The 22,360-nt window shown below is 76.0% G+C and overlaps 9 non-coding genes and 5 pseudogenes across 9 annotated transcripts; all 14 read left to right on the top strand.

Moving 5' to 3' along the window:
• The first annotated feature begins 504 nt into the window (after positions 1–504).
• Positions 505–619, top strand: LOC119876262 (annotated as a pseudogene).
• A 1,614-nt stretch (positions 620–2,233) lies between these two features.
• LOC119876254 lies at positions 2,234–2,352 on the top strand. The gene has a single exon (XR_005358799.1). It is a non-coding gene; the product is annotated as a 5S ribosomal RNA (ribosomal RNA).
• A 1,601-nt stretch (positions 2,353–3,953) lies between these two features.
• Positions 3,954–4,068, top strand: LOC119876260 (annotated as a pseudogene).
• Positions 4,069–5,673: 1,605 nt separating this feature from the next.
• LOC119876249 lies at positions 5,674–5,791 on the top strand. Its single transcript, XR_005358793.1, has one exon. It is a non-coding gene; the product is annotated as a 5S ribosomal RNA (ribosomal RNA).
• Positions 5,792–7,382: 1,591 nt separating this feature from the next.
• LOC119876256 lies at positions 7,383–7,501 on the top strand. Its single transcript, XR_005358801.1, has one exon. It is a non-coding gene; the product is annotated as a 5S ribosomal RNA (ribosomal RNA).
• A 1,612-nt stretch (positions 7,502–9,113) lies between these two features.
• On the top strand, positions 9,114–9,231 carry LOC119876261 (annotated as a pseudogene).
• Positions 9,232–10,864: 1,633 nt separating this feature from the next.
• On the top strand, positions 10,865–10,983 carry LOC119876240. The gene has a single exon (XR_005358784.1). It is a non-coding gene; the product is annotated as a 5S ribosomal RNA (ribosomal RNA).
• A 1,614-nt stretch (positions 10,984–12,597) lies between these two features.
• Positions 12,598–12,715, top strand: LOC119876253. Its single transcript, XR_005358797.1, has one exon. It is a non-coding gene; the product is annotated as a 5S ribosomal RNA (ribosomal RNA).
• A 1,569-nt stretch (positions 12,716–14,284) lies between these two features.
• LOC119876241 lies at positions 14,285–14,403 on the top strand. The gene has a single exon (XR_005358785.1). It is a non-coding gene; the product is annotated as a 5S ribosomal RNA (ribosomal RNA).
• A 1,636-nt stretch (positions 14,404–16,039) lies between these two features.
• Positions 16,040–16,156, top strand: LOC119876263 (annotated as a pseudogene).
• A 1,598-nt stretch (positions 16,157–17,754) lies between these two features.
• On the top strand, positions 17,755–17,872 carry LOC119876252. Its single transcript, XR_005358796.1, has one exon. It is a non-coding gene; the product is annotated as a 5S ribosomal RNA (ribosomal RNA).
• Positions 17,873–19,474: 1,602 nt separating this feature from the next.
• On the top strand, positions 19,475–19,592 carry LOC119876251. The gene has a single exon (XR_005358795.1). It is a non-coding gene; the product is annotated as a 5S ribosomal RNA (ribosomal RNA).
• Positions 19,593–20,526: 934 nt separating this feature from the next.
• On the top strand, positions 20,527–20,642 carry LOC119876264 (annotated as a pseudogene).
• A 1,583-nt stretch (positions 20,643–22,225) lies between these two features.
• LOC119876250 lies at positions 22,226–22,344 on the top strand. Its single transcript, XR_005358794.1, has one exon. It is a non-coding gene; the product is annotated as a 5S ribosomal RNA (ribosomal RNA).
• The last annotated feature ends 16 nt before the right edge of the window (positions 22,345–22,360 follow it).

The raw sequence follows: 22,360 nt of genomic DNA on the forward strand, positions 1-22,360 counted from the left end.
ACCTGTTTCTTGTCCCTGCCTGGCGACGATGGGTCCGGCGGGCCGGGCGCCCCGGCTTGGCTTTGAGCCAGGCGGGCTGAAGGACAGGAGAGGCCAGGGGCCGGCCGGCCCGGCCCGGCCCGCGCACACACCCCCCACCCCCCCGCACCCCCAGCCCCCAGCAGCGGCCCGATGTGGGGCGGCGTGCCATCCGGGAGCGAGCGGCGGCGACGAGCCCGACAGGCCGGGGACGGAGCGCGCCCGGGCTCCCGCGACAGACTCGGCTCCGGGGTGCGGGACGCGTCTTGGCCCCCACCCCGGCCCGGGCAGGCGCCCTCGCCACCCCGGCGGCGGCGCGGAGGCGGTCATCCATCAGTCGGGCCGGCAGGCGAGCATCAGGCAGGCAGGCAGGGGCGTTCAGGCGGGCCGCACAGGGCGGGCGGAGGAGGGCTGAGGAGCGGCGGGCGCCTGGCCTGGAGAGAGGCGCAGAGCAGGCTCTTGGGGCGCCCAGCGGCAGCCGCGGACGTCTACGGCCATACCACCCTGAACGCCCGATCTCGTCTGATCTCGAAGCTAAGCAGGGTCGGGCCTGTTAGTACTTGGATGGGAGGACCGCCTGGGAATACCGGTGCTGTAGGCTTTTTTTTCTTCGGCCTTCCTGTCCGTCCCTTTGCCGCCAACACCCCCCTCGCCCAACGCGGCGGCGGCGGCGGCGGCGGGGCGGCGGGGCGGCGGCCGGTGCCCTCCGGACCACCCCTGCCATGGCCCCCGCCCCCGCGGGACCACCGCAGGGCGCCGCGGGGCACCGAGGGCGCCCGCTGCACGGGCAGGACGCCACTACATACACCACACACCTCCTCTTCCTCCCAGCCCTTCAACGACGCCCACCCGCATCCTAGCCGCCGCGCTTCCCAGGGGCCGAGGGGGCGAGGGGGCCCGAAGCGGCCCAGGGAGGGACGGGGCGACAGCGGAACCTCGGGGCTGGGGCGCGGGGGGCGGTGCGGTCGCTGGGGGGAGACGGGTGGGGGCTGGATCCCGTCCTCGCAGGCCTGCGAGGCCCCCGTGGGGCCGAGGGGGGGTGGTTGGGGCCGGGCCGGGGGCCGGCCTCCTCGCCCTCCTCGCCCCGCCCCAGGCCCCCCCCAAGCCCGCCCCCAGGCCCGCCCCCAGCCCTAGCAATTCCCTGGCACCGCCCCCAGCGACCAAGCCACCCAGCCACCCGCAACACCCCCCCACCTTCGGCCCGGGCCCCGCCTGCACCTTCTCTCCGAAGGACATGCCCTCCGTCCCCCGCGGACCACCGTCCCTTCGGCCCTCAGCCCCGGGGTCCACGCTCCGCGTGCCAGGACACCAACCAGATGGCCGACCGCCGGGGCCTCAGGCCCCCGTTGGCCGCCGGCTCGCGCTCCCGTCGTGACCCCGCGACAGCCAGACCAACGGCGACGCGGGGGCGGCCGGCACCCAGGCCCAAGAGCCGCTCGGGACACAGCAAGACACACCACAGACACTCGCTCCGCCTGGGCCAGGCCCGCGCACGCACAGCACACACGGCCCCGCGGCGGTTCGGCTGATGGGCAGGAATGGGAGCGGAACGGCATCCGACACCGTGGCTGCGGGGCCTGCGGCTGCCAGGGCTCCTGACGCTCCAGGGCCTGCGCCCCTCCGGCGGGGTGGCTGCCTCGCCCCCACAGGCCGTGTGGCCCAGCTCCGAGTGCCTGTGTCCTCCTTCCGTCTGTCTGTGTGTGTTTGTGTCGTGGCACCGTGTCTGTGTCCCTGCCTGTGCGACGATGGGGTCCGGCGGCGGGGCGGCCCGGCTTGGCTTGAGCCGGCGGGCTGAAGGACAGGAGAGGCCAGGGGCCGGCCGGCGCCCGCCCGGCCCGCGGCACACCCCCCCACCCCCCCGCAGCCCCCAGCCCCCAGCGAGCGGCCCGATGTGGGGCGGCGTGCCATCCGGGGAGCCGAGCGGCGGCGACGACCCGACAGCCGGGGACGGGAGCGCGCCCGGCTCCCGCGACAGACTCGGCTCCGGGTGCGGGACGCGTCTTGGCCCCCACCCCCCGGCCCGGCCAGCGCCCTCCGCCACCCGGCGGGCGGCGCGGAGGCGTCAGTCCTCTCTGGGCCGCCACACAGCAGGCAGCAGGCAGGCGTTCAGGCGGGCCGCACAGGGCGGGCGGAGGGAGGGCTGAGGAGCGGCGGGCGCCTGGCCTGGAGAGAGGCGCAGAGCAGGCTCTTGGGGCGCCCAGCGGCAGCCGCGGACGTCTACGGCCATACCACCCTGAACGCGCCCGATCTCCGTCTGATCTCGGAAGCTAAGCAGGGTCGGGCCTGGTTAGTACTTGGATGGGAGACCGCCTGGAATACCGGGTGCTGTAGGCTTTTTTTTCTTCGGCCTTCCTGTCCGTCCTTTGCCGCCAACACCCCCCCCTCGCCCAACGCTGCGGCGGCGGCGGCGCGGTGCCCTCCGGACCACCCCTGCCATGCCCCCGCCCCGCCGGGACCACCGCAGGGCGCCGCGGGGCACCGAGGGCGCCCGCTGCACGGGCAGGCGCCACTACATACACCACACACCTCCTCTTCCTCCCAGCCCTTCAACGACGCCCACCCGCATCGCCGGCGGGTCCAGGGGGCCGGGGGAGCCGAGGGCCGAAGGGGCCCAAGGGCGGGGGGACGGGGCGACAGCGGAACCTCGGGCTGGGCGGGGGGCGGTGCGGTCGCTGGGGGGAGACGGGTGGGGGCTGGATCCCGTCCTCGCAGGCCTGCGAGGCCCTCCGTGGGCCGAGGGGGGGGTGGTTGGGGGCGGGGCCGGGGGCCGGCCCTGCCTGCGCCCTCCTCGCCCCGCCCCAGGCCCCGCCCCCAGGCCCCCCCCCAGGCCCGCCCCCCCCCTAGCAATTCCCTGGCACCGCCCCCAGCGACCAAGCCACCCGCCACCCGCAACACCCCCCCCACTCGGCCCGCCCGCCTGCACCTTCTCCTCCGAAGGACATGCCCTCCGTCCCCGCGGACCACCGTCCCTTCGGCCCTCAGCCCCGGGGTCCACGCTCCCGTGCCCAGGACACCAACCAGATGGCCCGACCGCCGGGGGCCTCAGGCCCCCGTTGGCGCCGGGCTCCGCGCTCCGTGACCCCGCGACAGCCAAGACCACGGCGCGGCGGGGGCGGCCGGCACCCAGGCCCAAAGACCGCTCGGGACACAGCAAGACACACACAGACACTCGCTCCGCGCCTGGGCCAGGGCGCCGCGCACGCACGCAGGCACACGGCCCCGCGGGCGGTTCGGCTGATGGGCAGGAATGGGAGCGGAACGGCATCCCTGACACGTGGCTGCGGGGCCTGCGGCTGCCAGGGCTCCTGACCAGCTCCGGGCCTGCGCCCCTCCGGCGGGGTGGCTGCCTCGCCCCACAGGCCGTGTGCCCAGCTCCGAGTGCCTGTGTCCTCCTTCCGTCTGTCTGTGTGTGTGTGGTCGTGGGCACCGTGTCTGTGTCCCTCCTGTGCGACGATGGGGTCCGGCGGCGCGGGCGGCCCGGCTTGGCTTTGAGCCAGGCGGGCTGAAGACAGGAGAGGCCAGGGCCGGCCGGCGCCGGCCCCGGCCCGCGGCACACCCCCCACCCCCCCCGCAGCCCCCAGCCCCCAGCGAGCGCCCGATGTGGGCGGGCTGTGCATCCGGGGAGCCGACGGGCGGCGACGAGCCCGACAGGCCGGGGACGGGAGCGCGCCCGGGCTCCCGCGACAGACTCGGCTCCGGGGTGCGGGACGCTTCTTGGGCCCCACCCCCCGGCCCGGCGGCGCCCTCCGCACCCCGGGCGCGGCGCGGGAGGCGGTCAGTCCATCAGTCGGGCCGGCAGGCGAGCATGCAGGCAGGCAGGCAGGCGCGTTCAGCGGGCCGCACAGGGCGGGCGGAGGAGGGCTGAGGAGCGGCGGGCGCCTGGCCTGGAGAGAGGCGCAGAGCAGGCTCTTGGGGCGCCCAGCGGCAGCCGCGACGTCTACGGCCATACCACCTGAACGCGCCCGATCTCGTCTGATCTCGGAAGCTAAGCAGGGTCGGGCCTGGTTAGTACTTGGATGGGAGACCGCCTGGGAATCCGGGTGCTAGGCTTTTTTTTTCTTCGGCCTTCCTGTCCGTCCTTTGCCGCCAACACCCCCCTCCGCCACGCGGCGGCGGCGCGGCGGCGGCCGGCGCGGTGCCCTCCGGACCACCCCTGCCATGGCCCCCGCCCCGCCGGGACCACCGCAGGGCGCCGCGGGGCACCGAGGGCGCCCGCTGCACGGCAGGACGCCACTACATACACCACACACCTCCTCTTCCTCCAGCCCTTCAACGACGCCCACCCTCACTAGCCGGCCCGCGTCCCAGGGGCGAGGGGCCGAGGGGCCCGAAGCGGCCCAGGGAGGGGACGGGGCGACAGCCGGAACCTCGGGGCTGGGGCGCGGGGGCGGTGCGGTCGCTGGGGGAGACGGGTGGGGTGGATCCCGTCCTCGCAGCAGGCCTGCGAGGCCCTCCGTGGGCGCGAGGGGGGTGGTTGGGGGCCGGGGGCCGGGCCGGCCTGCCTGCCCTCCTCGCCCCGCCCCAGCCCGCCCCAAGCCCCGCCCCCAGGCCCGCCCCAGCCCTAGCAATTCCCTGGCACCGCCCCCAGCGACCAAGCCACCCAGCCACCCGCAACACCCCCCCCACCTTCGGCCCGGGCCCGCCTCACCTTCTCTCCGAAGGACATCCCTCCGTCCCCCGCGGACCACCGTCCCTTCGGCCTCAGCCCCGGGGTCCACGCTCCGCTCCCAGGACACCAACCAGATGGCCCGACCGCCGGGGGCCTCAGGCCCCCCGTTGGCGCCGGGCTCCGCGCTCCGTGACCCCGCGACAGCCAGACCACGCGACGCGGGGGCGGCCGGCACCCAGGCCCAAAGCCGCTCGGGACACAGCAAGACACACCACAGACACTCGCTCCGCGCCTGGGCCAGGGCGCCGCGCACGCACCAGGCACACGGCCCGCGGCGGTTCGCTGATGGGCAGGAATGGGAGCGGAACGGCATCCCTGACACCGTGGCTGCGGGGCCTCGGCTGCCAGGGCTCCTGACGCAGCTCCAGGGCCTGCGCCCCTCCGCGGGGTGGCTGCCCTCGCCCCCACAGGCCGTGTGCCCAGCTCCGAGTGCCTGTGTCCTCCTTCCGTCTGTCTGTGTGTGTGTGTGTCGTGGGCACCTGTGTCTGGTCCTGCCGTGCGACGATGGGGTCCGGCGGCGCGGGCGGCCCCGGCTTGGCTTTGAGCCAGGCGGGCTGAAGGACAGGAGAGGCCAGGGGCCGGCCGGCGCCGGCCCCGCCCGCGGCACACCCCCCCACCCCCCGCAGCCCCCAGCCCCAGCGAGCGGCCCGATGTGGGGGCGGCGTGCCATCCGGGGAGCCGAGCCGGCGACGAGCCCGACAGGCCGGGACGGGAGCGCGCCCGGGCTCCCGCGAACAGACTCGGCTCCGGGGTGCGGGACGCGTCTTGGCCCCCACCCCCGCCCGGGCAGGCGCCCTCCGCCCCCCACGGGCGCGGCGCGGGAGGCGGTCAGTCCACAGTCGGGCCGGCAGGCGAGCATGCAGGCAGGCAGGCAGGCGTTCAGGCGGGCCGCACAGGGCGGGCGGAGGAGGGCTGAGGAGCGGCGGGCGCCTGGCCTGGAGAGAGGCGCAGAGCAGGCTCTTGGGGCGCCCAGCGGCAGCCCGGACGTCTACGGCCATACCACCCTGAACGCGCCCGATCTCGTCTGATCTCGGAAGCTAAGCAGGGTCGGGCCTGGTTAGTACTTGGATGGGAGACCGCCTGGGAATACCGGTGCTGTAGGCTTTTTTTCTTCGGCCTTCCTGTCCGTCCCTTTGCCGCCAACACCCCCCTCCCAACGCGGGCGGCGGCGGCGGTGCCCTCCGGACCACCCCTGCCATGGCCCCGCCCCGCCGGGACCACCGCAGGGCGCCGCGGGGCACCGAGGCGCCCGCTGCACGGGCAGGACGCCACTACATACACCACACACCTCTCTTCCTCCCGCCCTTCAACGACGCCCACCCGCATCCTAGCCGGCGCGCGTCCCAGGGGGCCGAGGGGGCCGAGGGGGCCGAACGGCCAGGGAGGGGACGGGGCGACAGCCGGAACCTCGGGGCTGGGGCGCGGGGGCGGTGCGGTCGCTGGGGGGAGACGGGTGGGGGCTGGATCCCGTCCTCGCAGGCCTGCGAGGCCCTCCGTGGGCCGAGGGGGGGGTGGTTGGGGGCCGGGGGCCGGGGGCCGGCCTGCCTGCGGGCCCTCCTCGCCCCGCCCCAGGCCCCGCCCCAGCCCCGCCCCCAGGCCCGCCCCCAGCCCTAGCAATTCCTGGCACCGCCCAGCGACCAAGCCACCGCACCCGCAAACCCCCCCCCACCTTCGGCCCGGGCCCGCCTGCACCTTCTCTCCGAAGGACATGCCCTCCGTCCCCCGCGGACCACCGTCCCTTCGGCCCCAGCCCGGGGTCCACGCTCCGCGTGCCCAGGACACCAACCAGATGGCCGACCGCCGGGGCCTCAGGCCCCCGTTGGCGCCGGGCTCCCGCTCCGTGACCCCGCGACAGCCAAGACCACGGCGACGCGGGGGCGGCCGGCACCCAGGCCCAAAGAGCCGCTCGGGACACAGCAAGACACACCACAGACACCACTCCGCTCCGGCCTGGGCCAGGGCGCCGCGCACGCACGCAGGCACACGGCCCCGGCGGTTCGGCTGATGGGCAGGAATGGGAGCGAACGGCATCCCGACACCGTGGCTGCGGGGCCTCGCGGCTGCCAGGGCTCCTGACCAGCTCCAGGGCCTGCGCCCCTCCCGGGGTGCTCCTCGCCCCCACCGTGTGCCGCCTCCGAGTGCCTGTGTCCTCCTTCCGTCTGTCTGTGTGTGTGTGTGTCGTGGGCACCTGTTCGTGTCCCTGCCTGTGCGACGATGGGGTCCGGCGGCGCGGGCGGCCCCGGCTTGGCTTTGAGCCAGCGGGCTGAAGGACAGGAGAGCCGGGGCCGGCCGGCGCCGGCCCGGCCGCGCGCACACCCCCCCCCCCCCGCAGCCCCCAGCCCCCACGAGCGGCCCGATGTGGGGCGGCGTGCCATCCGGGGAGCCGAGCGGCGGCGACGAGCCCGACAGGCCGGGGACGGGAGCGCGCCCGGGCTCCCGCGACAGACTCGGCTCCGGGGTGCGGGACGCGTCTGGCCCCCCCCCCCGGCCGGGCAGGCGCCCTCCGCCACCCCGGGCGCGGCGCGGAGGCGGTCAGTTCCATCAGTCGGGCCGGCAGGCGAGCATGCAGGCAGGCAGGCAGGCAGGCGTTCAGGCGGGCCGCACAGGGCGGGCGGAGGAGGGCTGAGGAGCGGCGGGCGCCTGGCCTGGAGAGAGGCGCAGAGCAGGCTCTTGGGCGCCCAGCGGCAGCCGCGGAGTCTACGGCCATACCACCCTGAACGCGCCCGATCTCGTCTGATCTCGGAAGCTAAGCAGGGTCGGGCCTGGTTAGTACTTGGATGGGAGACCGCTGGGAATACGCGGGTGCTGTAGGCTTTTTTTTCTTCGGCCTTCCTGTCCGTCCCTTTGCCGCCAACACACCCCCTCGCCCAACGCCGCGGCGCGGCGGCCCCCGGTGCCCTCCGACCACCCCTGCCATGGCCCCCGCCCCGCCGGGACCACCGCAGGGCGCCGCGGGCACCGAGGGCGCCCGCTGCACGGGCAGGACGCCACTACATACACCACACACCTCCTCTTCCTCCCAGCCCTTCAACGACGCCCACCCGCATCCTAGCCGGCCGCGCGTCCCAGGGGGCCGAGGGGGCCGAGGGGGCCCGAAGCGCCCAGGGAGGGGACGGGGGCACAGCCGGAACCTCGGGGCTGGGCGGCGGGGGGGCGGTGCGCGTCGCTGGGGGGAGACGGGTGGGGCTGGATCCGTCCTCGCAGGCCTGCGAGGCCCTCCGTGGGCCGAGGGGGGGGTGGTTGGGGCCGGGCCGGGGGCCGGGCCTGCCTGCGGGCCCTCCTCGCCCCGCCCCACCCCGCCCCCAGGCCCGCCCCCAGCCCCTAGCAATTCCCTGGCACCGCCCCAGCGACCAAGCCACCCAGCCACCCGCACACCCCCCCCACCTTCGGCCCGGGCCCGCCTGCACCTTCTCTCCGAAGGACATGCCCTCCGTCCCCCGCGACCACCTCCCTTCGGCCCTCAGCCCCGGGGTCCACGCTCCGCGTGCCCAGGACACCAACCAGATGGCCCGACCGCCGGGGGCCTCAGGCCCCCCGTTGGCGCCGGCTCCGCGCTCCGTGACCCCGCGACAGCCAAGACCACGGCGACGCGGGGGCGGCCGGCACCCAGGCCCAAAGAGCCGCTCGGGACACAGCAAGACACACCACAGACACTCGCTCCGCGCCTGGGCCAGGGCGCCGCGCACACGCAGGCACACGGCCCCGCGGCGGTTCGCTGATGGGCAGGAATGGGAGCGGAACGGCATCCCTGACACCGTGGCTGCGGGGCCTGCGGCTGCCAGGGCTCCTACGCAGCTCCAGGGCCTGCGCCCCTCCGCGGGGTGGCTGCCTCGCCCCCACAGGCCGTGTGGCCCAGCTCCGATGCCTGTGTCCTCCTTCCGTCTGTCTGTGTGTGTGTGTGTCGTGGGCACCTGTGTCTGTGTCCCGTCCTGCTGTGCGACATGGGGTCCGGCGGCGCGGGCGGCCCCGGCTTGGCTTTGAGCCAGGCGGGCTGAAGGACAGGAGAGGCCAGGGGCCGGCCGGCGCCGGCCCCGGCCCCGGCACAACCCCCCCACCCCCCCGCAGCCCCCAGCCCCCAGCGAGCGGCCCGATGTGGGGCGGCGTGCCATCCGGGGACCGAGCGGCGGCGACGAGCCGACAGGCCGGGGACGGGAGCGCCCGGGCTCCCGCGACAGACTCGGCTCCGGGTGCGGGACGCGTCTTGGCCCCCACCCCCCGCCCGGGCAGGCGCCCTCCGCCACCCCGCGGCGCGGCGCGAGGCGGTCAGTCCATCAGTCGGGCCGGCAGGCGAGCATGCAGGCAGGCAGGCAGGCAGGCGTTCAGGCGGGCCGCACAGGGCGGGCGGAGGAGGGCTGAGGAGCGGCGGGCGCCTGGCCTGGAGAGAGGCGCAGAGCAGGCTCTTGGGCGCCCAGCGGCAGCCGCGGACGTCACGGCCATACCACCTGAACGCGCCCGATCTCGTCTGATCTCGGAAGCTAAGCAGGGTCGGGCCCTGGTTAGTACTTGGATGGGAGACCGCCTGGGAATACCGGGTGCTGTAGGCTTTTTTTTCTTCGGCCTTCCTGTCCGTCCCTTTGCCGCCAACACCCCCCTCGCCCAACGCGGCGGCGGCGGCGGCGGGGCGGCGGCGGCGGCGGCGGCGGTGCCCTCCGGACCACCCCGCCATGGCCCCGCCCCGCCGGGACCACCGCAGGGCGCCGCGGGGCACCGAGGGCGCCGCTGCACGGGCAGGACGCCACTACATACACCACACACCTCCTCTTCCTCCCAGCCCTTCAACGACGCCCACCCGCATCCTAGCCGGCGCGCGTCCCAGGGGGCCGAGGGGGCCGAGGGGGCCCGAAGCGGCCCAGGGAGGGGACGGGGCGACAGCCGGAACCTCGGGCTGGGGCGCGGGGGGGCGGTGCGGTCGCTGGGGGGAGACGGGTGGGGGCTGGATCCCGTCCGCAGGCCTGCGAGGCCCTCCTGGGGCCGAGGGGGGGTGGTTGGGGGCCGGGGGCCGGGGCCGGCCTGCCTGCGGGCCCTCCTCGCCCCGCCCCAGGCCCCGCCCCCCCCGCCCCCAGGCCCGCCCCCAGCCCCTAGCAATTCCCTGGCACCGCCCCAGCGACCAAGCCACCCAGCCACCCCAACACCCCCCCCACCTTCGGCCCGGCCCGCCTGCACCTTCTCTCCGAAGGACATGCCCTCCGTCCCCGCGGACCACCGTCCCTTCGGCCCTCAGCCCGGGGTCCACGCTCCGCGTGCCCAGGACACCACCACAGATGGCCCGACCCCGGGGCCTCAGGCCCCCCGTTGGCCCGGGCTCCGCGCTCCGTGACCCCGCGACAGCCAAGACCACGGCGACGCGGGGGCGGCCGGCACCCAGGCCCAAAGAGCCGCTCGGGACACAGCAAGACACACCACAGACACTCGCTCCGCGCCTGGGCCAGGGCGCCGCGCACGCACGCAGGCACACGGCCCGCGGCGGTTCGGCTGATGGGCAGGAATGGGAGCGGAACGGCATCCCTGACACCGTGGCTGCGGGGCCTGCGGCTGCCAGGGCTCCTGACGCAGCTCCAGGGCCTGCGCCTCCGGCGGGGTGGCTGCCTCGCCCCACAGGCCGTGTGGCCCAGCTCCGAGTGCCTGTGTCCTCCTTCCGTCTGTCTGTGTGTGTGTGTGTCGTGGGCACCCTGTTGTCTGTGTCCTGCCTGTGCGACGATGGGGTCCGCGGCGCGGGCGGGCCCCGGCTTGGCTTTGAGCCAGGCGGGCTGAAGGACAGGAGAGGCCAGGGGCCGGCCGGGCGCCCGGCCCGCGGCACACCCCCCCACCCCCGCAGCCCCCAGCCCCCAGCGAGCGGCCCGATGTGGGGCGGCGTGCCATCCGGGAGCGAGCGGCGGCGACGAGCCCGACAGGCCGGGGACGGGAGCGCGCCCGGGCTCCCGCGACAGACTCGGCTCCGGGGTGCGGGACGCGTCTTGGCCCCCACCCCCCGGCCCGGGCAGGCGCCCTCCGCCACCCCGGCGCGGCGCGGGGCGGTCAGTCCATCAGTCGGGCCGGCAGGCGAGCATGCAGGCAGGCAGGCAGGCAGCGTTCAGCGGGCCGCACAGGGCGGGCGGAGGAGGGGCTGAGGAGCGGCGGGCGCCTGGCCGGAGAGAGGCGCAGAGCAGGCTCTTGGGGCGCCCAGCGGCAGCCGCGGACGTCTACGGCCATACCACCCTGAACGCGCCCGATCTCGTCTGATCTCGGAAGCTAAGCAGGGTCGGGCCTGGTTAGTACTTGGATGGGAGACCGCCTGGGAATACCGGGTGCTGTAGGCTTTTTTTTCTTCGGCCTTCCTGTCCGTCCCTTTGCCGCCAACACCCCCTCGCCACGCGGCGGCGGCGGCGGCGGCGGCGGCTGCCCTCCGGACCACCCCTGCCATGGCCCCGCCCCGCCGGACCACCGCAGGGCGCCGCGGGCACCGAGGGCGCCCGCTGCACGGGCAGGACGCCACTACATACACCACACACCTCCTCTTCCCCGCCCTTCAACGACGCCCACCCGCATCCTAGCCGGCCGCGCGTCCCAGGGGGCCGAGGGGGCCGAGGGGGCCCGAAGCGGCCCAGGGAGGGGACGGGGCGACAGCCGGAACCTCGGGGCTGGGGCGGGGGGGGGCGTGCGGTCGCTGGGGGAGACGGGGGGGGCTGGATCCCGTCCTCGCAGGCCTGCGAGGCCCTCGTGGGCCGAGGGGGGGGTGGTTGGGGCCGGGGGCCGGGGGCCGGCCTGCCTGCGGCCCTCCTCGCCCCCCCCACCCGCCCCAGCCCCGCCCCCAGGCCCGCCCCAGCCCCTAGCAATTCCTGGCACCGCCCCCAGCGACCAAGCCACCCAGCCACCCGCAACACCCCCCCCCCTTCGGCCCGGGCCCGCCTGCACCTTCTCTCCAAGGACATGCCCTCCGTCCCCGCGGACCACCGTCCCTTCGGCCCTCAGCCCCGGGGTCCACGCTCCGCGTGCCCAGGACACCAACCAGATGGCCCGACCGCGGGGCCTCAGGCCCCCCGTTGGCGCCGGGCTCCGCGCTCCGTGACCCCGCGACAGCCAAGACCACGGCGACGCGGGGCGGCCGGCACCCAGGCCCAAAGAGCCGCTCGGGACACCAAGACACACCACAGACACTCGCTCCGCGCCTGGGCCAGGGCGCCGCGCACGCACGCAGGCACACGGCCCCGCGGCGGTTCGGCTGAGGGCAGGAATGGGAGCGGAACGGCATCCCTGACACCGTGGCTGCGGGGCCTGCGGCTGCCAGGGCTCCTGACGCAGCTCCAGGGCCTGCGCCCCTCCGGCGGGGTGGCTGCCTCGCCCCCACAGGCCGTGTGGCCCAGCTCCGAGTGCCTGTGTCCTCCTTCCGTCTGTCTGTGGTGTGTGTGTGTGGGCACCTTGTCTGTGTCCTGCCTGTGCGACGATGGGGTCCGGCGGCGCGGGCGGCCCCGGCTTGGCTTTGAGCCAGGCGGGCTGAAGGACAGGAGAGGCCAGGGGCCGGCCGGCGCCGGCCCCGGCCCGCGGCACACCCCCCCACCCCCCCGCAGCCCCCAGCCCCCACGAGCGGCCGATGTGGGGGCGGCGTGCCATCCGGGGAGCCGAGCGGCGGCACGAGCCCGACAGGCCGGGGACGGGAGCGCGCCCGGGCTCCCGCGACAGACTCGGCTCCGGGGTGCGGGACGCGTCTTGGCCCCCACCCCCCGGCCCGGGCAGGCGCCCTCCGCCACCCGGGCGCGGCGCGGGAGGCGGTCAGTCCATCAGTCGGGCCGGCAGGCGAGCATGCAGGCAGGCAGGCAGGCAGGCGTTCAGGCGGGCCGCACAGGGCGGCGGAGGAGGGCTGAGGAGCGGCGGGCGGCCTGGCCTGGAGAGAGGCGCAGAGCAGGATCTTGGGGCGCCCAGCGGCAGCCGCGGACGTCTACGGCCATACCACCCTGAACGCGCCCGATCTCGTCTGATCTCGGAAGCTAAGCAGGTCGGGCCTGGTTAGTACTTGGATGGGAGACCGCCTGGGAATACCGGGTGCTGTAGGCTTTTTTTTCTTCGGCCTTCTGTCCGTCCCTTTGCCGCCAACACCCCCCTCGCCCAACGCGGCGGCGGCGGGGCGGCGTGCCGGCTCCTACCACCCCTGCCATGGCCCCCCGCCCCGCCGGGACCACCGCAGGGCGCCGCGGGGCACCGAGGGCGCCCCTGCACGGGCAGGACGCCACTACATACACCACACACCTCCTCTTCCTCCCAGCCCTTCAACGACGCCCACCCCATCCTAGCCGGCCGCGCGTCCCAGGGGGCCGAGGGGGCCGAGGGGGCCCGAAGCGGCCCAGGGAGGGGACGGGCGACGCCGGAACCTCGGGGCTGGGGCGCGGGGGGGCGGTGCGGTCGCTGGGGGGAGCGGGTGGGGGCTGGATCCCGTCCTCGCAGGCCTGCGAGGCCCTCCGGGGGCGAGGGGGGGTGGTTGGGGCCGGGGGCCGGGGGCCGGCCTGCCTGCGGGCCCTCCTCGCCCGCCCCAGGCCCGCCCCAGCCCGCCCCCAGGCCCGCCCCCAGCCCCTAGCAATTCCCTGGCACCGCCCCAGCGACCAAGCCACCCAGCACCCGCAACACCCCCCCCACCTTCGGCCCGGGCCCGCCTGCACCTTCTCTCCGAAGGACATGCCCTCCGTCCCCGCGGACCACCGTCCCTTCGGCCCTCAGCCCCGGGTCCACGCTCCGCGTGCCCAGGACACCAACCAGATGGCCCGACCGCCGGGGCCTCAGGCCCCCCGTTGGCGCCGGGCTCCGCGCTCCGTGACCCCGACAGCCAAGACCACGGCGACGCGGGGCGGCCGGCACCCAGGCCCAAAGAGCCGCTCGGACACAGCAAGAACACCACACAGACACTCGCTCCGCGCCTGGCCAGGGCGCCGCCACGCACGCAGGCACACGGCCCCGCGGCGGTTCGGCTGATGGCAGGAATGGGAGCGAACGGCATCCCTGACACCGTGGCTGCGGGGCCTGCGGCTGCCAGGGCTCCTGACGCAGCTCCAGGGCCTGCGCCCCTCCGGGGTGGCTGCCTCGCCCCACAGGCCGTGTGGCCCAGCTCCGATGCCTGTGTCCTCCTTCCGTCTGTCTGTGTGTGTGTGTGTCGTGGGCACCTGTGTCTGTGTCCCTGCCTGTGCGACGATGGGGTCCGGCGCGCGGGCGGCCCCGGCTTGGCTTTGAGCCAGGCGGGCTGAAGGACAGGAGAGGCCAGGGGCCGGCCGGCGCCGGCCCCGGCCCGCGGCACACCCCCCACCCCCCGCAGCCCCAGCCCCAGCGAGCGGCCCGATGGGGCGGCGTGCCATCCGGGAGCCGAGCGAGCGGCCGAGCCGCCCCCGCCCACGGCACTCCCTCGCTCTGCGGGCCTCTTCCCCCACCCCCCGGCCCGGCAGGCGCCCTCCGCCACCCGGGCGGCGGCGGGGAGGCGTCAGTCCATCAGTCGGGGGCCGCGAGCATGCAGGCAGCAGGCAGGCGGCAGGCGTTCAGGCGGCCGCACAGGGCGGGCGGAGGAGGCTGAGGAGCGGCGGGCGCCTGGCCTGGAGAGAGGCGCAGAGCAGGCTCTTGGGGCGCCCAGCGGCAGCCGCGGACGTCTACGGCCATACCACCCTGAACGCGCCCGATCTCGTCTGATCTCGGAAGCTAAGCAGGGTCGGGCCTGGTTAGTACTTGGATGGGAGACCGCCTGGGAATACCGGGTGCTGTAGGCTTTTTTTTCTTCGGCCTTCCTGTCCGTCCCTTTGCCGCCAACACCCCCCTCGCCCAACGCGGCGGCGGCGGCGGCGGCGGCGGCGGCGGCGGGGCTGCGTGCCCTCCGGACCACCCCTGCCATGGCCCCGCCCCGCCGGGACCACCAGCGGGCGCCGCGGCACCGAGGGCGCCCGCTGCACGGGCAGGACGCCACTACATACCACACACCCTCCCTTCCTCCCAGCCCTTCAACGACGCCCACCCGCATCCTAGCCGGCCGCGCGTCCAGGGGGCCGAGGGGGCCGAGGGGCCCGAAGCGGCCAGGGAGGGACGGGGCGACAGCCGGAACCTCGGGCTGGGGCGCGGGGGGGCGGTGCGGTCGCTGGGGGGAGACGGGTGGGGGCTGGATCCCGTCCTCGCAGGCCTGCGAGGCCCTCCGTGGGGGCCGAGGGGGGGGTGGTTGGGGGCCGGGGGCCGGGGGCCGGCTGCCTGCGGGCCCTCCTCGCCCGCCCAGCCCAGGCCCCGCCCAGCCCGCCCCAGGCCCCGCCCCCAGGCCCGCCCCCAGCCCTAGCAATTCCCTGGCACCGCCCCCAGCGACCAAGCCACCCACCACACCACACCCCCCCCACCTTCGGCCGGGCCCGCCTGCACCTTCTCTCCGAAGGACATGCCCTCCGTCCCCCGCGGACCACCGTCCCTTCGGCCCTAGCCCCGGTCCACGCTCCGCGTGCCAGGGACACCAACCAGATGGCCCGACCCCGGGGGCCCAGGCCCCCCGTTGGCGCCGGGCTCCGCGCTCCGTGACCCCGCGACAGCCAAGACCACGGCGACGCGGGGGCGGCCGGCACCCAGGCCCAAAGAGCCGCTCGGGACACAGCAAGACAACACCACAGACACTCGCTCCGCGCCTGGGCCAGGGCGCCGCGCACGCACGCAGGCCACGGCCCGCGGCGGTTCGGCATGGGGCAGGAATGGGAGCGGAACGGCATCCCTGACACCGTGGCTGCGGGGCCTGCGGCTGCCAGGGCTCCTGACGCAGCTCCAGGGCCTGCGCCCTCCGGCGGGGTGGCTGCCTCGCCCCCACAGGCCGGTGGGCCCAGCTCCGAGTGCCTGTGTCCCTCCGTCTGTCTGTTGTGTGTGTGTCGTGGGCACCTGTGTCTGTGTCCCTGCCTGTGCGACGATGGGGTCCGGCGGCGGGGCGGCCCGGCTTGGCTTTGAGCAGGCGGGCTGAAGGACGGAGAGGCCAGGGGCCGGCCGGCGCCGGCCCCGGCCCGCGCACACCCCCCACCCCCCCGCAGCCCCAGCCCCAGCGAGCGGCCCGATGTGGGGCGGCGTGCCATCCGGGGAGCCGCGGCGGCGACGAGCCCGACAGGCCGGGGACGGGAGCGCGCCCGGGCTCCCGCACAGACTCGGCTCCGGGGTGCGGGACGCGTCTTGGCCCCCCCCCCGGCCCGGGCAGGCGCCCTCCGCCACCCGGGCGCGGCGCGGGAGGCGGTCAGTCCATCAGTCGGGCCGGCAGGCGAGCATGCAGGCAGGCAGGCAGGCAGGCTTCAGGCGGGCCGCACAGGGCGCGGAGGAGGGCTGAGGAGCGGCGGGCGCCTGGCCTGGAGAGAGGCGCAGAGCAGGCTCTTGGGGCGCCCAGCGGCAGCCGCGGACGTCTACGGCCATACCACCTGAACCGCCCGATCTCGTCTGATCTCGGAAGCTAAGCAGGGTCGGGCCGGTTAGTACTTGGATGGGAGAGACCGCCTGGGAATACCGGTGCTGTAGGCTTTTTTTTCTTCGGCCTCCTGTCCGTCCCTTTGCCGCCAACACCCCCCTCGCCCAACGCGGCGGCGGCGGCGGCGGCGGTGCCCTCCGGACCCCCCTCCATGGCCCCCGCCCCGCCGGGACCACCGCAGGGCGCCGCGGGCACCGAGGGCGCCCGCTGCACGGGCAGGACGCCACTACATACACCACACACCTCCTCTTCCTCCCAGCCCTTCAACGACGCCCCCGCATCCTAGCCGGCCGCGCGTCCCAGGGGGCCGAGGGGGCCCGAAGCGGCCCAGGGAGGGACGGGGCGACAGCCGGAACCTCGGGGCTGGGGCGCGGGGGCGGTGCGGTCGCTGGGGGGAGACGGGTGGGGCTGGATCCCGTCCTCCAGGCCTGCAGGGCCTCCGTGGGGCGAGGGGGGGGTGGTTGGGGGCGCGGGGCCGGGGCCGCCTGCTGCGCCCTCCTCGCCCGCCCCAGGCCCCGCCCCAGCCCCGCCCCCAGGCCCGCCCCCAGCCCCTAGCAATTCCTGGCACCGCCCCCAGCGACCAAGCCACCCAGCCACCCGCAACACCCCCCCCACCTTCGGCCCGGGCCCGCTGCACCTTCTCTCGAAGGACATGCCCTCCGTCCCCCGCGGACCACCGTCCCTTCGGCCCTCAGCCCCGGGGTCCGCTCCGCGTGCCCAGGACACCAACCAGATGGCCCACCGCCGGGGGCCTCAGGCCCCCCGTTGGCGCCGGGCTCCGCGCTCCGTGACCCCGCGACAGCCAAGACCACGGCGACGCGGGGGGGCCGGCACCCAGGCCCAAAGAGCCGCTCGGGACACAGCAAGACACACCACAGACACTCGCTCCGCGCCTGGGCCAGGGCGCCGCGCACGCACGCAGGCACACGCCCGCGGCGGTTCGGCTGATGGGCAGGAATGGGAGCGGAACGGCATCCCTGACACCGTGGCTGCGGGGCCTGCGGCTGCCAGGGCTCCTGACCAGCTCCAGGGCCTGCGCCCCTCCGGCGGGGTGGCTGCCTCGCCCCCACAGGCCGTGTGGCCCAGCTCCGAGTGCCTGTGTCCTCCTTCCGTCTGTCTGTGTGGTGTGTGTCGTGGGCACCTTGTCTGTGTCCCTGCCTGTGGCGCGATGGGGTCCGGCGGCGCGGGCGGCCCCGGCTTGGCTTTGAGCCAGGCGGGCTGAAGGACAGGAGAGGCCAGGGGCCGGCCGGCGCCGGCCCCGGCCCGCGGCAACACCCCCCACCCCCCCGCAGCCCCCAGCCCCAGCGAGCGGCCCGATGTGGGGCGGCGTGCCATCCGGGGAGCCGAGCGGCGGCGACGAGCCCGACAGGCCGGGGACGGAGCGCGCCCGGGCTCCCGCGACAGACTCGGCTCCGGGTGCGGGACGCGTCTTGGCCCCCACCCCCCGGCCCGGCAGGCGCCCTCCGCCACCCCGCGCGCGGGAGGCGGTCAGTCCATCAGTCGGGCCGGCAGGCGAGCATGCAGGCAGGCAGGCAGGCAGGCGTTCAGGCGGCCGCACAGGGCGGGCGGAGGAGGGCTGAGGAGCGGCGGGCGCCTGGCCTGGAGAGAGGCGCAGAGCAGGCTCTTGGGGCGCCCAGCGGCAGCCGCGGACGTCTACGGCCATACCACCCTGAACGCGCCCGATCTCGTCTGATCTCGGAAGCTAAGCAGGGTCGGGCCTGGTTAGTCTTGGATGGGAGACCGCCTGGGAATACCGGGTGCTGTAGGCTTTTTTTTCTTCGGCCTTCCTGTCCGTCCTTTGCGCCAACACCCCCCCACGCCCAACGCGGCGGCGGCGGCGGTGCCCTCCCGGACCACCCCTGCCATGGCCCCGCCCCGCCGGGACCACCGCAGGCGCCCGGGGCACCGAGGGCGCCCGCTGCACGGGCAGGACGCCACTACTACACCACACACCTCCTCTTCCTCCCAGCCCTTCAACGACGCCCACCGCATCCTAGCCGGCCGCGCGTCCCAGGGGGCCGAGGGGGCCGAGGGGGCCCGAAGCGGCCCAGGGAGGGGACGGGGCGACAGCCGGAACCGTGGGCTGGGGCGCGGGGGGCGGTGGCGGTCGCTGGGGGAGACGGGTGGGGGCTGGATCCCGTCCTCGCAGGCCTGCGAGGCCCTCCGTGGGGCGAGGGGGGGTGGGTTGGGGGCGGGGGCCGGGGGCCGGGCCTGCCTGCGGGCCCTCCTCGCCCCGCCCCAGGCCCCGCCCCCAGGCCCGCCCCCAGCCCCTAGCAATTCCCTGGCACCGCCCCCAGCGACCAAGCCACCCAGCCACCCGCAACACCCCCCCCACCTTCGGCCCGGGCCCGCCTGCACCTTCTCTCCGAAGGACATGCCCTCCGTCCCCGCGGACCACCGTCCCTTCGGCCCTCAGCCCCGGGGTCCACGCTCCGCGTGCCCAGGACACCAACCAGATGGCCCACCGCCGGGGCTCAGGCCCCCTTGGCGCCGGGCTCCGCGCTCCGTGACCCGCGACAGCCAAGACCACGGCGACGCGGGCGGCCGGCACCCAGGCCCAAAGAGCCGCTCGGGACACAGCAAGACACACCACAGACACTCGCTCCGCGCCTGGGCCAGGGCGCCGCGCACGCACGCAGGCACACGGCCCCGCGGCGGTTCGGCTGATGGGCAGGAATGGGAGCGGAACGGCATCCCTGACACCGTGGCTGCGGGGCCTGCGGCTGCCAGGGCTCCTGACGCAGCTCCAGGGCCTGCGCCCCTCCGGCGGGGTGGCTGCCTCGCCCCACAGGCCGTGTGGCCCAGCTCCGAGTGCCTGTGTCCTCCTTCCGTCTGTCTGTGTGTGTGTGTCGTGGGCACTGTGCTGTGTCCCTGCCTGTGCGACGATGGGGTCCGGCGGCGCGGGCGGCCCGGCTTGGCTTTGAGCCAGGCGGGCTGAAGGACAGGAGAGGCCAGGGGCCGGCCGCGCCGGCCCCGCCCGCGGCACACCCCCCCACCCCCCCACCCCCCCGCAGCCCCAGCCCCCAGCGAGCGGCCGATGTGGGGCGGCGTGCCATCCGGGGAGCCGAGCGGCGGCGACGACCCGACAGGCCGGGGACGGGAGCGCGCCCGGCTCCCGCACAGACTCGGCTCCGGGGTGCGGGACGCGTCTTGGCCCCCACCCCCGGCCCGGGCAGGCGCCCTCCGCCACCCGCGGGCGCGGCGCGGAGGCGGTCAGTCCATCAGTCGGCCGGCGGCGAGCATGCAGCAGCAGGCAGGCAGGCGTTCAGGCGGCCGCACAGGGCGGGGCGGAGGAGGGCTGAGGAGCGGCGGGCGCCTGGGCCTGGAGAGAGGCGCAAGCAGCTCTGGGGCGCCCAGCGGCAGCCGGGGACGTCTACGGCCATACCACCCTGAACGCCCCGATCTCGTCTGATCTCGGAAGCTAAGCAGGGTCGGGCCTGGTTAGTACTTGGATGGGAGACCGCCTGGGAATACCGGGTGCTGTAGGCTTTTTTTTTCTTTCGGCCTTCCTAACCAAGATGGCCCGACCGCCGGGGGCCTCAGGCCCCCCGTTGGCGCCGGGCTCCGCGCTCCGTGACCCCGCGACAGCCAAGACCACGGCGACGCGGGGGCCCGGCACCCAGGCCAAAGAGCCGCTCGGGACACAGCAAGACCACCACACAGACACTCGCTCCGCGCCTGGGCCAGGGCGCCGCGCACGCACGCAGGCACACGGCCCCGCGGCGGTTCGGCTGATGGGCGGAATGGGAGCGGAACGGCATCCCTGACACCGTGGCTGCGGGGCCTGCGGCTGCAGGGCTCCGACGCAGCTCCAGGGCCTGCGCCCCTCCGCGGTGGCTGCTCGCCCCACAGGCCGTGTGGCCCGCTCCGAGTGCCTGTGTCCTCCTTCCGTCTTGTGTGTGTTGGTGTCGTGGGCACCTGGTGTCTGTGTCCCTGCTGTGCGACGATGGGTCCGGCCGGCGGCGGGCGGCCCCGGCTTGGCTTGATCCAGGCGGGCTGAAGGACAGGAGAGGCCAGGGGCGGCCGGCGCCGGCCCCGGCCGCGGCACACCCCCCCACCCCCGCGCACCCCCAGCCCCCAGCGAGCGGCCCGATGTGGGGCGGCGTGCCATCCGGGGAGCCGACGGCGGCGACGAGCCCGACAGCGGGGACGGGAGCGCGCCCGGGCTCCCCGACAGACTCGGCTCCGGGTGCGGGACGCGTCTTGGCCCCACCCCCCGCCGGGAGGCGCCCTCCGCCACCCCGGCGCGGGCGCGGGAGGCGGTCAGTCCATCAGTCGGCCGGCAGCGGAGCAGGCAGGCAGGCAGGCAGGCAGCGTTCAGCGGGGGCCGCACAGGGCGGGGAGGAGGGCTGAGGAGCGGCGGGCGCCTGGCCTGAGAGAGGCGCAGAGCAGGCTCTTGGGGCGCCCAGCGGCAGCCGCGGACGTCTACGGCCATACCACACCTGAACGCCCCGATCTCGTCTGATCTCGGAAGCTAAGCAGGTCGGGCCTGGTTAGTACTTGATGGGAGACCGCCTGGGAATACCGGGTCTGTAGGCTTTTTTTCTTCTTGCCTTCCTGTCCGTCCCTTTGCCGCCAACACCCCCCTCGCCCAACGCGGCGGCGGCGGCGGCGGCGGCGGCGGCGGCGGCGGCGGGGGTGCCCTCGGACCACCCCTGCCATGGCCCCCGCCCCGCCGGACCACCGCAGGGCGCCGCGCGGGCACCGAGGGCGCCCGCTGCACGGGCAGGCCGCCATACAACATACACCACACACCCTCCTCTTCCTCCCGCCCTTCAACGACGCCCACCCGCATCCTAGCCGGCCGCGCGTCCCAGGGGGCCGAGGGGGCCGAGGGCCCGAAGCGGCCCAGGGAGGGGACGGGGCGACAGCCGGAACCTCGGGGCTGGGGCGCGGGGGGCGGTGCGGTCGCTGGGGGGGACGGGTGGGGGCTGGATCCCGTCCTCGCAGGCCTGCGAGGCCGTCTGGGGCCAGGGGGTGGTTGGGGTCGGGCCGGCCGGCCTGCCTGCGGGCCCTCCTCGCCCCCCCAGGCCCCGCCCCAAGCCTCGCCCCGGCCCGCCCCCAGCCCCTAGCAATTCCTGGCACCGCCCCCCGACCAGCCACCAGCCACCCGCAAACACCCCCCACACCCTTCCCCGGGCCGCCTGCCTTCTCTCTCTCCGAAACATGCCCTCCGTCCCCCCGGACCACCGTCCCTTCGGCCCTCAGCCCCGGGTCCACGCTCCGCGTGCCCAGGACACCAACCAGATGGCCCGACCGCCGGGGCCTCAGGCCCCCCGTTGGCGCCGGGCTCCGCGCTCCGTGACCCCGCGACAGCCAAGACCACGGCGACGCGGGGGCGCCGGCACCCAGGCCCAAAGAGCCGCTCGGGACACAGCAAACACCCACAGACACTCGCTCCGCGCCTGGGCCAGGGCCGCCGCCACGCACGCAGGCCCACGCCCCGCGGCGGTTCGGCTGATGGGCAGGAATGGGAGCGGAACGGCATCCCTGACACCGTGGCTGCGGGGCCTGCGGCTGCCAGGGCTCCTACGCAGCTCCAGGGCCTCCCCCTCCGCGGCTGCCTCGCCCCCAGGCCGTGTGGCCCAGCTCCGAGTGCCTGTGTCCTCCTTCCGTTCTGTTGTGTGTGTGTGTCGTGGGCACCTGTGTCTGTGTCCCTGCCTGTGCGACGATGGGTCCGGCGGCGCGGGCGGCCCCGCTTGGCTTCAGGCGGGCTGAAGGACAGGAGAGGCCAGGGGCGGCCGGCGCCGGCCCCGGCCCGCGGCACACCCCCCACCCCCCGCAGCCCCCCAGCCCCCAGCGAGCGGCCCGATGTGGGGCGGCGTGCCATCCGGGGAGCCGAGCGGCGGCGACGAGCCCGACAGGCCGGGGACGGGAGCGCGCCCGGGCTCCCGCGACAGACTCGGCTCCGGGTGCGGACGCGTCTTGGCCCCCACCCCCCGGCCCGAGGCGCCCCCTCCCCCGGGCGCGGCGCGGGAGCGGGTCAGTCCATCAGTCGGGCCGGCAGGCGAGCATCAGCAGGCAGGCAGGCAGGCGTTCAGGCGCCGCACAGGCGGGCGGAGGGCTGAGGACGCCGCCTGGCCTGGAGAGAGGCGCAGAGCAGCTCTTCCCCCACCACCCGACGTTACGGCCATACCACCCTGAACGCGCCCGATCTCGTCTGATCTCGGAAGCTAAGCAGGGTCGGGCCTGGTTAGTACTTGGATGGGAGACCGCCTGGGAATACCGGGTGCTGTAGCTTTTTTTTCTTCGGCCTT

Source organism: Canis lupus, chromosome 4 (assembly GCF_011100685.1).
Source record: "Canis lupus familiaris isolate Mischka breed German Shepherd chromosome 4, alternate assembly UU_Cfam_GSD_1.0, whole genome shotgun sequence".
Classification (NCBI taxonomy): Eukaryota; Metazoa; Chordata; class Mammalia; order Carnivora; family Canidae; genus Canis; species Canis lupus.